The sequence below is a fragment of the Petromyzon marinus genome, chromosome 4 (assembly GCF_048934315.1).
Source record: "Petromyzon marinus isolate PM22_M1 ecotype Great Lakes invasive population chromosome 4, UKy_Petmar_22M1.pri1.0, whole genome shotgun sequence".
Taxonomy (NCBI): Eukaryota; Metazoa; Chordata; class Hyperoartia; order Petromyzontiformes; family Petromyzontidae; genus Petromyzon; species Petromyzon marinus.
The window spans coordinates 25,598,857-25,609,178 of record NC_133670.1 but is presented as its reverse complement, the minus strand read 5'-3'; the positions used below and the strand labels follow the sequence as shown (position 1 = coordinate 25,609,178).

The 10,322-nt window shown below is 50.3% G+C and overlaps 1 protein-coding gene across 2 annotated transcripts in view; it reads left to right on the top strand.

The window, feature by feature from the left end:
* The first annotated feature begins 2,660 nt into the window (after window positions 1-2,660).
* NCKAP5 (NCK associated protein 5) overlaps window positions 2,661-10,322 on the top strand; it is a 268,026-nt gene continuing 260,364 nt past the window's right edge. The window contains exons 1-2 of one of the 2 annotated variants that reach the window (XM_032944576.2): window positions 2,661-2,864; window positions 6,880-6,987. The gene's annotated coding sequence lies outside the window, so the exon portion shown is untranslated. The remainder of the gene's footprint in view (window positions 2,865-6,879; window positions 6,988-10,322) is intronic. The other variant, XM_032944573.2, reaches the window with a different exon arrangement.

Here is a 10,322-nt window from a genome sequence, read left to right as displayed (position 1 = left end):
TCATGGTCACGTTGAGTGAAGGCCATGGTCACGTGGAGTGAAGGCCATCATCACGTGGAGTGAACGCCATAATCACGTGGAGTGAAGGCCATGATCACCGACGTCAATGCGAAAGGACGTGGCACGCATAGAGATCGTGCACAGAGATTGTTTTTCCACATTAACTCCTCCAGACCAACTCTTTATCAATTATCCCTTCCCAGACACAATGGAAAATAACAAAACTGAGTGATTGTATTCTGTTTTATGAATGGGATTGTTTTAGTATCTACATTATTTTTTTGATTCGCTTTGACACGTTGGTGTGCAATTGACTTCTCTCTTCGTGTCGTTTTATTTTATTGTGATGAAGTACAGCCAGATCTAATGACCTTCGTGACAACAGTACGGGAAGGCATTGATCCAGCAGTGGATTGACAGTTGTATGCATTGTTAAGCTAGCTCTGCATCGCACTGTATTGGTTGTCAAATGCTGACCCAGGTCACCTGGGCAGTCTAACCGTGGTCAGGTGACCTAACAGGGAGCACGTTCGCCACTTTTCGTGGAGGTGCACGGTTCAAATCCAGCGGCCGCCCTGGTCATTCGTGTGGGTCTAACAACAATGGGAACACTTCGCAGTGGACTTTAAAGATCCCCTAACGTTATTCGCACGAGTAGGGCCGTTGTGTGCGGGCGTAAGGGTCTAAATTTGTCACCTTTGACAATTACACCGCAAATTACTCAATTGGGAGTATACACACAGCAGAAATCAGCACTCCTGACTGGCACGCGGATGGCCCCGGCCACTCTTGGTCTCGTGAATTCTCGCCTGGTTAAACAAAAATAAACTTGAAATTTAATGTTTTGCGTCCTATTTTTTTTTTTACAAACATTAGATTTGTAAGGCCAAAACAATTAGTGAAGTCCCATAACACTCACGATCACCGTGGCGCGCGTGCCAGCGTGCTCGTAGTGAACACTTTGCCCGGTACAGTCACAACTCCATCTCGGGCAACGTTTGCCGTTCAGATGCAGTTCTTATGCATAGAGCGGGTTGGATAAAGAGAATCCGATAATGGAGAGTAACATACAAATGTGCCTCACCTGAAACGTGTTTGAACCCTGCACAGTGTCCGCTATCAGATGTCGTTCAGAAACATCGGTCAATTATTGTTATTTTTACAAAAATAGCGTGCAAAGAAGCTTGGAGAGATGCACGCTTGGGATTACATTGAGAGATACGAAGAAGCACGTGGACTGAAGAACATACACAGGCGAATGACATCATTCAATCTGTTAAGAATAGTGTGATCTTGTACATGACACGCCACCACAAGTGAAGTTTGGCAGAGAGTCAAGAATAATAACGGAGTGGCAGCCAAAGTACCGATCGCGTCCAAGAGGGCTTTCCGAGGAGATGGAGTAATGAAAGAAGCTCTTGTGCAGGTGCCACCTTTAATTATTGCATCGCTGGATCCTGAGAGATTCTCATTTCTGAGATGGTGGCAGCTTGCCGGGGGCCTTTCGTTCAACAGAGGATTGATCGTGGCCGACAACGATGACCGGCAAGAGAGTTTAAGTTCAACCCCACAGCTTCTACCCTCGCGGGGGATCACGGCCACACGCCGTTCCTTTCACTGTGGTGGCACCGTCAAGCCGGGCCAACCCCGACTCGCCGCGGTGAGGCGAGATCGAAGTCCCGGCTGGCGTGGCGCGACTCGCTAGTGATGGCCACGGCTCGACCACATTCCACGTCGTCCCTAGGCCGCTGGCTTTCCGCACCGCGGGCGTCAACGCCGCGCTGAGGATCGCGGCAGGGCGGTGTGGCGGCCGGAGTTGACGCGCAGCCTGCGAGCTTGGGGATTAGAGTTGGGGCGAGGCGAGATTTAGGATTAGGTTGGCAGATTAAGGCTATGATTAAGGCTAAGACGTGTAGGGTTGCGGCGAGAGGCATTGTCAGCGTTGTGCCCATTAAGTGAGGTGCACCCCAGGAGTCGGCAACCTGCGTCTCGGGAGCCGCACGCGGCCCTTTAAAATGACTGCTTTGTGACGTCATTCACACGCACGCGGCTCTTTAAAATGACTGCTTTGTGACGCCATTCCCATGCACGCGGTTCTTTAAATATTGAGGGTTTTTTTTATTAAATTCTAAAACAACGTCTCTTCTTCCTGTTATTCGGATTGCCGACCCCTGGTCTACCCCATGTCGTTAGCAGCGTCTTATATGCAACACTTTGGGATGTTGCTTATAAGCAACACTTTGGGGAGCGTCTTATAATCCGATAGGTGTTTGTGAGAGAGAGACCACAGCTGTATGACACTATTGACGCCGCGCACAAGATGTGGGGTGCGTCTTACATTCCGGGTCGTGTTTGTAACCCGGAGAGCACGCGGCACGCTGCTGCTGCTGCTGTGTTTGTGTAATGTGAAGCTCCCCCACCCCGCCCGCCACCACCCCTCGCGAGGGCTGGGCAGGCGCTCCACGTGGAGCCGGCTGCAGCTGGGAGCACTCGAGCCGGCCCGGTTTAAATGCCCGCGCGGGGCAAGCGCGCCCCGCTTATGTCATCGCGGGCGAGGCGCGAGAGGGAGGGGAGGGACGGCGTGCAAGGGGATTGGAGAGGGTGAGAGCGAGCGAGCGAGCGAGGCGGTGGTGGTGGTCGCGGGGCGGCAGAGGGATGGGGAGGAGCTGGAGGGAGGGTGGGGGAGAGTGTTTCTGGTGCTGTGGTTACAGTCCAAGTTTGCCGGCTGTCCCCCCCCCCAGCAAGTGCGCGACTTTCTTCCCTGACGGCTCGCGTCCAGGGGGCCATGGGAGACGCCGCGTGGCTCCCGGTCGCGCGATCCTCGGCCACGAGAGCGCAGGCGGAGACGCGCGGCTGCACTCGTGGTAAGTCCTCGAGGCGGCTTTCCCCGCGATGTCACCGACAGCCGCGGTGTCGAGTCGAGCTAAAGGGAACGCGACACAGACGCGCGCACCTACCGCCCTACAACCCTCACCCCCCCCAACCCCCGACTTTTTTTAAAATTGCAATAAGATAATCTAAGTGCGTCTTATTAACGGGACAATACGGATTGTACGATGTTTCTGATCGTGAGTGGGCGCAGTTTCGCCAGTCCTGGCGAGTCTTTCAGTGGCATTTCCTCGATCGTTATTTAGTTCGCTTCAAACTCTGGGAGCTTTTGAGCTGTTGCACGGTGAATGTGTGCGGTGCACGCCGCTTGTTGTTGACGCTGCAAAACTTGGGAGATGAAGTTTGTGTGCACTCCATCACTCACACACAGACGCAGACAAAGATCGCCCGTATAGCCTTTTACAGACTTGCTCCAAGTGCGGTTAGCAAGCACGTATGAAGCCGGCGCGGACAGCAAGGGTGTGGTGTGGTCAGAACCACGCCCGGCCGCCTTTGTCTCCCCAATGCTTATGTTTATACAAAACACCGGGTACTCATTTAAGGCTGAGTCGACCTATGGGAGGCTCCGAGACCAGTTCAGACACTGGTCAGCGATGTTGGCTGTGTGCGGGAATCGAACTCGGGATGCAGGGAATCGTAGAACATCAGTGCGCTAACGACTACATTACCGCTGCCCATGCATACGCGCGCACACACACACATACATACGCCTGTGTACACAGCTTTGTGTTTACGTGTGTGTGTGTCTATGGTGCAAACACACGCGCAAGTGTAGACGTGGGGAGCGGTGGGCGCAGTGGATAGCGCGCTGCTGACGATTATTTGAACCGGTCCTGGTTCTCCCCTATGTCGACTCAGCCTCAAACGAGTACTTGCTGCGATGTGTAAACATCGCCACTAGGGAGAGAAGACGACTGGGAGTGTTGCTGGCCACCCACCCTCTCGTGAGCCACCCGGCCTTCATAGGTGGTGCTCACAGCACTTGCCCCAAAAGTCTGTTAAGGCTATACGGGGGATATTTGTCTTTGGGTATTAAACATATACACACGCGTTTACACGCATGCACAAGCCATACACACACGTGCACAAGAATACATGTGTGTGCACACACACGCGTATCGAATGTGCAAAGGAAACAGTGCCGCTGCTGTGTGTGTGATTCTGCTGAGTTCAGTTTACTTGGCAATGCAAACTGCATTTTAATGGGCGCTTTTGTTAAACGTAAAAACATTCGGCACGCAGAGGGCTTAGAATTCACAGAGCTATAGAAACACTGCAGCTGCATATGCTTCGGTTGGGGTATGCGAAGTGCACTGTGTGTGAATGCTAAGTAACTGAGTACACTGAAATTATGAACAAAAGCAGTGAGGTTCTCAGTGAAGGATACGTCTCCGCGCTAATCAGTCGGGGTTGGTAAAGGTGGCGTAAGGGGAGTTTCCAGAAGCAGTTCAGCTAGCGGTCGCCACTGATGTGAGCCGTGGTCAGGAATCAAACTTTGTTCGTAGTCCATACAAAGTGCCGTCTTCCAACTCTACCTCTCTCTCTGTGTATTGTGGAGAAGGTCCATTGCCCGAAATGTCGCCTTTTATATATATATTTTTATTTTAAGGCCACAGTGTTATCGACGAACGCGTTTGGTTATCGTGCTGGTGGCTGTGTCCATGCACCATTGCCAACGCAGCAGCAGCGTCACCAAACAATGATTTTCGTCCGTCGGGATCGTGTTACATCGCATCAACCACTGGCACCACCCCTCCACGGCTTGTCGCCAATTTGTCTGCGGTGTTTGCCCGTTTCAAACTCGTTAATTCGTTCGTGTAAACTGCAAAGTTTGCCCGGAGCAGTTAGATGGGACGTGCAATTGAATTGGACTGCACAGCCCCAGTGCCTGCTGACGTAACCTCTCTGTGCTAAGCTCGTCTCTGCATCGTCGCTTGCAAGTGACTAGGTGGTGGTGGTAGTTGTGCTGGCTCATTGGGGGGCCTTACTCCTACATTATATTTGGTGCCCCCCTTTAGATGTGTAAGCTCCCACTTAGATGAGAGAAGAGATAAAGGCAAGAGGCAGAGATGTAGTTTAGATGAAATAGATCTGGATAAAGGATAAGAGTCCTAATGAGATGAGAAACGAGAGATACAGCACAGATGAGACAGAGATGCAGTAACATTAGACACGAGATTCGGACACGTTAGAAATTATTAGGATTGATTCAATTGTTCGTATTAATGAGAGTTGTATGTAATATGATCTGAAATAGGGGTGGTATCTGGTGCATCGTTATATTTTTCATGAAATCTGGGGGCCCTTGAGCCGCTTGGGGCCCTAGGCCTTTGGTTAGTTTGCTTACGCCCATGGCCACCACTAGCCGTGACATCTTCTCTGCTGGCATTGGCCTGGCTCGTGGGTCCCGCGGGGAGGAACTGAGCCATTACCGCTGTGTGTACGTGCAGCACAGCACCCCCCCCCACCCCCCACCGTGTTTAACTGGGCTCGCATTAACGAGGCGGGCGAGGTGCAATTAATGCGATTCGGAAATTATTTTTCCATCCTGTGCGGTTGTCTCCAGGGCCCCGTGTTTGGGATGACTGTGGTTTAACCGGGATGCACGTTGAAGAGCCGTCTACTTGTTGATATAATAATGCCCGTTACCCAAGGCAGCCCATTGAGGTGCTTGGACAATTCCATCAGTGCAGTTTTGGCCACATTGCAACCCAAGCCTGCAACACCTGACATTTTGCACAAGCTCAAACCTCTTCTTTGGCTCTTTCGGTAAAGTCACGTAGAATGAGAATAAAATAATACATTGATAAAATAAAATAACACAATAAAATTCTCACGACGTTTTGGCCACAACACAAGCAGCCTTCATCAGGTGAAGGGACGAGACTGTCTGGAGGACAGCGCTGGAGCGATGAAGGCCGCTTGTGTTGTGGCCGAAACGTCGTGATAATTTTATTGTGTTATTTTATTTTATCAATTTATTATTTTATTCTCATTCTACGTGACTTTACCGAAAGAACCAAAGAAGATGAATCCTTGCAGTCACGAAAGCTTTAAATCGAAATTTAAGCTCAAACCTCCTTAGTTTCTCAGATTTAACGAAATTTGGCAGCATGATGATGATGATGGTTATGATGATGTGTATGATGATTATTATGATGATGGTTATGATGATGTTATGATGATTATTATGATGATGGTTATGATGATGTTATGATGATGGCAATGATGACGGTTATGACGATGTGTATGATGATGATTATTATGATGATGGTTATGATGATGTTATGATGATGGCAATGATGACGGTTATGATGATGTGTATGATGATGGCAATGATGACGGTTATGATGATGTGTATGATGATTATTATGATGATGGTTATGATGATGTTATAATGATGGCAATGATGACGGTTATGATGATGTGTATGATGATTGTTATGATGATGGTTATGATGATGTTATGATGATGGCAATGATGACGGTCATGATGATGTGTATGATGATTATTATGATGATGGTTATGATGATGTTATGATGATGGCAATGATGACGGTTATGATGATGTGTATGATGATTATTATTATGATGGTTATGATGATGTTATGATGATGGCAATGATGACGGTTATGATGATGTGTATGATGCACCAGCACGGGGAAGGCGCCAATAAATCTATTGACATCGCAATCCAGTTACTCAATTAATCCACCTGTACACATTACTTGAGAGTGAAAAACCACGAGTGGACTTTGTCGCCGTTTGCTTAACCCTGAATCATTATCCTCGTGGCTATGGCTACATTGGCTCACCGCACGGCCAAGCATAGCCTTTGCTGAAGTAATCATAGATTAAAGTCAACGCACCTATCATTCGGCACGCCTGAACCCTTGCAGATGAACCCACATGGCAAGAGGTTGAATAAGCCTGAATGTTGTGGGTTTTAATAAGCCACAATTTATCCTCATCTTTGCGTGAATTTATGCAGCATCCCAATAACAAGAGGTGACATCGTGCAGCAGGGCGGAGTGGCGGGGCAAGTGGTTAACTCACTGAGCAACCTGAATTCGGTTCCCAGCCACGGCTTACATCGGTGGTGAGTGATATATACGATCCAGTAATGCCCCCCCCCCCTCCACGTGAACATACCACATTGGTCACAATGGTGAAGTATGGTCATACAACACCCCCGCACAATGAACACAGCACTAGGAGACCTTCATTCAGCAGTGGATTGACAGAGGCTGTGAGTTATTTATGCAATTATTTTATTTTAAAGTCCCCTACTTGAAGGGTAATGCACGGCATTTACAATTGTAAAAAAAAATCCTCCAAAAACACTTGCAAAAACATGTGTCTTGCCAGACGTGTTTACTTTGGGTCTCCCTAGGAATGACAGAGGGTCGTGGGTATGTGTTATTATTCTGTGGGTGGTGAGGATTTGGGGCTCTAAAGACAGCAGCGGCTGCAGGACTGAACATCCTCTGTCATGGAATCCCCCAACCTCTGACCGGCTAATGCTCACGCAGCAGAAGTCGGTATTGATGCGGCTGACGCTCGTTAGGGATAATTAGCGGTTCGTCACTACCGGTGGTGGAGGCTTCGGCGGGCTTAGTCCGTGTTGTGGTCGACTTATCCTGCACAGGCTTTTCTGTTTTAAGTAGGCCGGTGGTTCCGCTAAGATAATTTACATTTTGTTGTATCTCTTTGCGTATTCTCATTCAGTTTATTTTCACCCGGCGTTATCGCTAAAGCATGGCTCCTTAAACCGGTTAAATGCTGAGCTTCGCGGCTTGGCCATGTTGGCGTTGGCGCACGTGTCTTGTCGTAGGCAGGCGTAGAGGTCAGGGTTCATATCCTCGTGTGAGACAGCAGAGATGGTGCAGACTTATGTTACCGCAGATCCACGTCTCGTTATCAGAGGGAGGTGAGATGAGAGAGATTTTAGAACTGGGAGCACGTGGTGCCGCAGCTGTAACCCACCACTCTGAAAGAATGGCAGAGGTGACGGCAGTTGTGCGTTATAGCTACCGATGTGTTATTTGGTTGCATTGAACATTGTTCGTTATGATATCCGACGTTTCACTCCACGTGGTGTGAGCTTCTTCAGGAATTCCTCAAGGAGTTTCTGAAGACGCTCCTAAAAAGTGGCGTGAAACATCGGACATCATGCCAAACAAAATGGGAGTCAACCCAAAATAACACATAAGAGAGCCAGAGCTTTTAACTATTTGCAATGAAATAGTTGCAAGTTGCCGTAACAAATCAGGTCATTGTGTGCACAGGCGAAAGTGTGATACTTGAGAGTGATCAGGGAGGAATCGCGAACACATCAGAATGCGAATTTGATGCGGTGCAAAAAGAGCTGACGCTGCATCAGCGCACACAGGCGCAGTTGTGATAACGTCGGTTATGAGAGTTGCCCTTTTATAAATGTACTTAGGCGATTCAGTGCTCTCCAAGTTGTATATCCACTGTGTAATCGCGCTCAGCACAATCTGCTCGAGCACGTAACGGTGCGATGTCGGTGTGGGGTCGAGCAGCGAGCGGTCGGAGCGTCCCCGCCGGAGGAGATCGTCCCCATCCGTCGATCTTCGAGGCAGGATGTTAGAATGCTCGCTGCGTCATCAGAGATGATCAATCTACTGCTGGATCAAGGCCCTCCCAAGCCGTCGCCGTCTCTCGTGGACATTGCGAAGTAAAATAAACCTATCTGGACACGCGCTAATTTGATCACTCCGTCTCCACAGTGACCTCCTCTCGGCTGCCACTCCATCGTTCGTCTCGACGCCATCACCTCCGCCCATGTTTCTGTGTTCACCGTTCACAAGTCCCTCGCTAAAGTCCCTCGCTAAGGGCCTTGTGATCCATTGTCATTGATATGACGACTTTAACCCCCCTCTGGTCCTCGCGCCCGATAGGCTCACTGTGGTGACAGCACCTTCACTCGATTTAAGACAGAAACAAGAAGACTTTCTTCACAATCTTGGCTAATCGCCTGATGCAGCTGGCTGTTGTTGTAGTCGCAAACGAAACGTCACGGAACTCAAATAGTAAATGTTGTGTAGTAATTGGCATGTTTTGTTAACGTGACAAACCTGACTAATTGGTTGTGTCGGGTGGTGGTGGGTTTAACGACACGTTTATATTTACGCGATTTAACCCACCCCCTCCACCCCCCCCCCCAACCCTTGTTATGGAACCTTCTTACCTCGCGTTCCGCGGCGACCCAGCCAGAGCGTGGCGCGAGAGTTCTCGAGATCGTGGAAGCCCCGCGGCTTGCTTGTTTTATAGGCGAGCCGCCAACTCGATCACATCCCCCGCCAAGTTCTCCTGACTCCGGAGAGCGGAGCCAGCAGGGGGAGCCCCCCTCCTGTCATGGGGAAAAAGGACGGAGCCACCGAGTGACGGACGGGCGAGCTGCCGCGCGGCATCGTCGGGACAAGCGGGCGGCGTGAACGGCGTTGGCCGCCGGACTGCTCGCAACCGTGAACGCATCGCGTTGCTGGCTGCTGGCTGCTGCTGCTGCTGCTGCCGTTGTTCTTGTAGTTTGAGACTCACTTTTCCGAGTGCTGATGCAGTGACGATGACGATGATGTTAAAATATCCATGTTCAGTCAAGCAAAGGGCGTTGCGAGCAGGCTTACAGCCTTTGTGAGTGGAGCAGTGGTGCAGAGGCTACCGTGCTCCGATGCAGGGTGACTGCTGCTCACGGCTGACATCAGTGGCGAGTGGTATCTAAACCGGTAGAGCAACGCGCACTGAGCGGCGTGCTGAAGCACACTTTCTCCATAACCAAAAAGTGCACGTGGAGTTTTTCACGCAGCCGTGGAATGCTAAATGGTTGTACAGTATATAATAATTGTTGTTAATTATTATTGTGAATCCTTTGAGATGCAGGATCCACTCGAGGGGAATTTGAAAGCTTGTGATCAATTTAAATGTAGGTGTGTGTATATACATCCAAACATCATGTTATTGTCTACACTTGACACTGTCCAGCAGTGACTGCATTGTTCACATTGTTTGTACCTGCCGGTCATTCCGACGTAGGGGACACAATGGAGCCTGTTGTCCTCTTCTAAAGCGCCCGGGGAATGCGCTGGCCACAGAGTTTGTTTGCTCGTTTTAATTTGAGAGATTAGCCACGCGCCAGCCACCCACTTGGCCCTGGGCCCTCAATCCGCGAGGCCACCCGCGGAAGGGCTCCTCGCGCCGCTCGCGAACGCCGCTCCGCTGCCACCCCCTCGCCCAGAGGGCACCGCGACGCCCAACGTGCTGCATGCACACGCACCACCCTACGCATCGCCGTCGTCGTCAGCAGCTGTGTTCAATCCACTGCTGGATGAAGGCTTCCCCAAGCCGTCGCCAACTAGCACGAACGTGCAATGCGATCCTTCGCCAGGCGCGTCCGCGCGAGCCGAAGTCGTC